The 5,599-nt window shown below is 42.1% G+C and overlaps 1 pseudogene; it reads left to right on the top strand.

The window, feature by feature from the left end:
• The first annotated feature begins 1,220 nt into the window (after positions 1-1,220).
• Positions 1,221-5,347, top strand: LOC107714803 (uncharacterized protein K02A2.6-like; annotated as a pseudogene).
• The last annotated feature ends 252 nt before the right edge of the window (positions 5,348-5,599 follow it).

Here is a 5,599-nt window from a genome sequence, read left to right as displayed (position 1 = left end):
ACTTTTTTTCTTTTAAATAATGTTTTTGGAGAAAATATGTTTGTATAGAGTATAGGGCTATAGGTTATTATAACTAATTAAAAGCTAATCAAATAAATACATAAACAATAGTAAATATATTTAATATTTATATATATTTATATATTTACTAATACTATATTTCACTGGGAGAAAAAAATATTAATTGAATTTACTAATTTTTTTTAAGGAAAGTGGTTGCAATCAATTTATTTTAGCTACATTTAGATAAACAAATTTAGTTGACTAATTTTTAACATTTTGTATTTAAATGTAGGCCTACCTAAGATAAATTGTTTGCAACCACTTACCTTAAAAATATTTTTTTATCATTTTTTTCAGTGTACATAAGTCTTTCATATAAAGCCTAACATTAAGCCTTTTTTAATGTAATAACTTTTACTTACGGCAAAATATATATTTTTAGTGTGTTTCCTAAAAAGATTCAAAAACCGCGCCCGTTATCTAGTCAGTCCCGTGATGTCAGCCCGTCCAATCACAGCTGAGCTGAGCTCACTCAAAGAGTCACGAAAAAGAACAGGTAAGCAATGCATTTCAAGCTTCTTTATTCCTATAGAGCTCCGGAGGTTGACGTCATGCAATCTAAACTCCGCCATTTTGGCAGGCCATCAGGAGAGCGCTAGAGCGGCTGTAATTTAAAACTGTTTAGACCTTACAAACCTTACTTACTATAACATGGTGGACAGCTGCTGTGCGCCAGGATGCCAGAACAGACGGGGGAAAGCAAAGGGGAAATCATTTTATCGTATTCCAAAGGATCCCGATAGACGACTAAAATGGTTCACTGCAATAAAACGTGCTAACCAAGACAACAAAACAGAGCGATGGGAGCCATCAAGCAATGGATTTCGCTTGTGCAGTGATCACTTCATATCAGGTATGTTCTTTTTAATGTAACTTGGATAGCTAACATGTTTAAAATGGTTTCTGACGATTTCAAGTTTCACTTGCAGTGTGGTGTGGATTTTGTGGGGCTAACAAAAGCTAGCTAGCCTTGCACTGCTATCCCTTGACAGCTCTCCTGGGTGGTACTTTAACGTATGCACTTTAGGATGGATGGGATTGATGTGCTGATTTTTGCAGTGGGTCGCTCCCCGCCATGATTAGTTCAAAGAAAAGAGAAGAAGGCCGCAGACAGCATGGCACTCTACAGTACAGAAATGGAATTGATGTTCGACGAAATGTCGGAAACTTTTGAAAATTATGAAGAGAGACTTATGCAGTTTCTGGCGGCCAAAAAGATTGAACCAAAAGAGGTGAGCGAGACAGAATTTTCCGACTTGTTAAAGGCAGTAAGAGACTTTTATACACCAAGGAAGAATGTGCTGGCTGAGAGATTTACATTCAGAAATCATCGACAGCAACCGGGAGAATCTTTTGGTGACTACATAGCTAGCTTGAAGGGGCTGAGAGATCAATTTGTGTGTGGCCGAAAACTGTTGAATGCCGCCAGTGACGACGGTTTGTCATGGGCAAGAATGCTCGAGATAACAAACAGTTTTGAGTGTACTACCAGTGGTATGCAGTCTATGCAGAAGGGACCGCCCTCGTACCTGCGAACGGATCACGTAGGACTGCGAGGAGCAAAATCGCACGAGACCAGGACTTCGCAAAGGGAATCGAGGAACCACAGCGGTCGCGAGTGCTACAGATGTCTGGGAAAGGGGCATGGACCGAACGACTGCAAGTTCAAAGAGTTCCAGTGTCGCGGATGCGGAAAAGCTGGTCATCTGGAACGGGCTTGGAAGAACAAGCGGGCTGATTTCAAGTAAAAATAACAGCACCGATCTACAGGGAAAACGCCTGAAAGGTCATGGTGAGATGTAATGGGGTAAAATTGTATATGGAAGTAGACACTAGGGCTGTTCTGTCTATCATATCTGAGAGTTTGTACTGGTCGAAATTCAAAAAGGTAAAATTGCAACCATGTGATTTGAATCTGAGAACATACATTGACCAACCGCTAAAATTGTTGGGAAAAATGAATGTAAGAGTTCAGAGCGGAGCGCAAGACGTAAAACTAACTTTGTTAGTGTCACGTGGAAGGGGGCCTGCTCTTATGGGCTGCGATTGGATCCAAGTGCTAAATTTGGATTGGTCTCGAGTAGGGATGTAACGATTAACTCAAAGAAATGTGCAGCATTTTGTCCAAGCAATAATAAAAGGTCACATTTAATTTATAATTTGTCTTAAATCTCATTTTGTTAAAAAAAATTATAATAATCGTGAATCGAATCGAATCGTGAAATCAAAATCGTGAATCGAATCGAATCGTGAGTTGAGTGAATCGTTACATCCCTAGTCTCGAGTGAATCACATAGGTGATCCGGTTGAGAAAATTTGCGAGTAGCACAAAGCTGTGTTCAGTTCGGAATTAGGTTGCGCAATCGGGATAACCACAAAATTGCGAGTGTCGCCTGAGGCAAAACCGAAGTTTTGCAAAGCGAGGCCGGTGCCGTATGCACTACGGGAGGCCATAGATAAGAAATTAATGGAACTCGAGCAAAAAGGAATAATTTCTCCGGTATTACACAGCGAATGGGCCGTGATTCTTGTCTGTATTCTGAAACAGGACGGCTCGATTCGTATATGCGGTGATTACAGAGTGACGATCAATCCGTGGCTTGATATTGATCAGTACTCCATACCAAAAACACAGGATTTGTTTTCTACTCTAGCTGGGGGAAAACATTTCACAAAATTGGACTTGACGCAAGCCTATACTCAAATCAAGATGGATGAGGAAAGTAAGTCTTTCCTCACTGTGAATACGCAGCGCGGATTGTATGTGTACAATCGTTTACCATACGGGTCGCTAGTGCACCGTCAATCTGCCAGCGTACCATGGACATGGTATTGCAAGGGTTAGATGGTTGCGTGTGCTATCTTGACGATATTTTGATAACTGGAAAAGACATGGAGGAGCATTTGGAAAATTTGCGGAATGTGTTGAAACGCCTAGAAGCACAGGGGCTTAGGCTAAATAAAGAGAAATGCTCATTTTTTCAGAATAGCGTCACGTACCTCGGACATGTTATTGATGCGGACGGGTTACATTCGATCCCGGAATAAACCGAAGCAATCGTCAAAGCCCCTGTACCTAAAAATATATCCGAGTTGAGATCGTTCCTGGCAATGCTCAATTATTATGGCAAATTTAAACCCAATCTGTCGAGTGAAATTAAACCACTCACCATGTTGCTTTACAAAGACGCAGATTGGAGGTGGACAGAAAAATGTCAAAGTGCATTCGAGCGCACAAAATCGCGGTTGTCGTCAGCGCCGGTGTTAGCTCATTATGATCCAAAATTGCCTGTGATTTTAGCTTGCGACTCATCTCCTTATGGAGTTGGAGCAGTAATTTCACACCAATTGCCAGACGGTTCAGAAAAGCCCATTTCATATGTCTCACGCACGTTGACAAAGACGGAAATTAACTATTCGCAGATCAAAAAAGAGGCGTTGAGTATCATTTTTCGTGTAACCAAATTTAATGACTACTTGTATGGGCGAACATTTACACTGTACACTAATCACAAGCGGTTGGTCAAGATATTTGGGCCAAAAACAGGCATTCCGACCTTGGCTACAGCGCGATTACAGAGATGATCACTGATCTTAGCTGCGTATCAGTATGACATCGTGTATAAACCATCCGAGAAACACAGCAATGCGGACGCATTGTCGCGATTACCTCTCACTGTTAAAAGTAGGGAGAGTAAGTTGAATTTCCGAGTGTCGTTTCTGGATAGTGTGCCAATATCTGCACGAGATAGCAAAACAGACAAAACAAGACACAGTGCTGCAGAAAGTGAAACATTTAACTTTAAGTGGTTGGCCAAAACATGTTACTGACGAAGAACTAAAGCCATGTTTTTTGAGAAGCACAGAATTAACTGTGGAAGCTGAGTGCGTTCTCTGGGGTTTCCGGGTGATCGTGCCAGAAGTGTTAAGATCACAAATACTGGCTGAATTACATCAAAATCATCAAGGCATGGTTAAAATGAAGGCCTTAGCCCGAAGCCATTTTTGGTGGCCTAACCTTGACGCAGATATAGAAGCACTAGTACGTACCTGTAAAACCTGTCAGGGAGAGAGAAATCAGCCAGTTACGGCTCCGGTGCATAATTGGAGTTGGCCTAATAGGCCGTGGCAAAGAATACACGTAGACTTTGCGCAAAAAGGAAAATACAATTTTCTGGTGGTAACAGATATTTTTTCACACTGGCCAGAAATTGCACTAATGTCTAACACAACTGCAGGAAAGACCATTGAGGTTCTAAGGGGTTACTTTGCTACCTGGGGCCTTCCCGATGAATTGGTTTCGGATAACGGTCCACAGTTTGTGTCCAGCGAATTTCAGACATTTCTGCACAACAATGGTGTTAAACACATCAAGATTCCTGCTTACCATCCAGCTTCTAAAGGAGCTGCAGAGAGGTTAGTGCAAAATCTAAAAAGAGCTTTGGAAAAGGGAAAGAATGACAACATGTATTTAATGCACTGTATTCACAATTTCCTTTTTTGTTACCAAAGTACTCCTCAATCTACTACAGGTAAAACTCCAGCAGAGTTGTTTATAAAGAGGAAATTCAAAACCAGAATGTCACTCTTGAAACCGAGTTTTACTGTGAGCATGCAGCAGAAACAAGCAGCTCAGCAAGAGAAACAATATCAGAGTAAAACTGTAAGACAGTTCCTGACAAAACAACAGGTCTTGGTTCGAAACCACAGGGAAGGAGAAGGTGTCAAATGGGTACCAGCAAGTGTGGTTAAGGTACTGGGTCCTGTTACATATTTGGTGAAAATATGTGGAAAATTGTGTAAGAGACATGTAAATCAGCTCATTGGTTCAGAAGTAAAACAAACAGAAGAAAATGAGGAATTGTTGCAGAATGATGTAACTGACATGAATGTGTTAAAAACGAGGGCTCATGGCTGTAACGGATCGGCCAGGCTCAGCCACCTCCCAATCACAGCGAACACCCTCACCTGAATACTGATCACACGCACCTGTCACTACTTGGCAATCATCATCAGCCACCATTCATAAGCACACACCTCACGCCACTCCAGTGTCCGGTCTCGTTTCTACGAAGTGGACTCCCTCTATATCCTATCCGTGAGATACATCGAAAGACTTACCTTCTTGATATACTTACCTCCTGTGTTACCTCCATTGTGTTCTCCTGTGTTCCATTCCCCAGTACGTTCCAGTCATCCACTCCGTGAAAGCTCCGTTTCCCCATCAGCTGAGGTGTGTGCTGTCCTCTATCCCCGATTCCACGATCTCCTGGAGGACCAGTGACAGGGTTACTCTCCTCCTCTCCCTTAACGGACGTAATTCAGTGCTATTACTCACCTCCCCGAATCTCCTGCACTCAGTGTTGTAAATAAACATTATTGCTATTTTTCTATTCCTCTGTGTGAGTCTCCTTCTGTAACAGAAGACCGGACCGCAAAGGATCAACAAAATGAGTGCATCCGACCCGTTCCAGGAGATCGTGGATGCCCTCAAACGGATACTCACCCCGGCCATTGTCACACCACCTGTCACGCC

This window comes from Sinocyclocheilus rhinocerous, unplaced genomic scaffold (assembly GCF_001515625.1).
Source record: "Sinocyclocheilus rhinocerous isolate Xijiao unplaced genomic scaffold, SAMN03320098_v1.1 scaffold2224, whole genome shotgun sequence".
Taxonomy (NCBI): domain Eukaryota; kingdom Metazoa; phylum Chordata; class Actinopteri; order Cypriniformes; family Cyprinidae; genus Sinocyclocheilus; species Sinocyclocheilus rhinocerous.
Note: the sequence above shows the minus strand (reverse complement) of the source record. Positions and strands in the feature narration are given on the sequence as shown.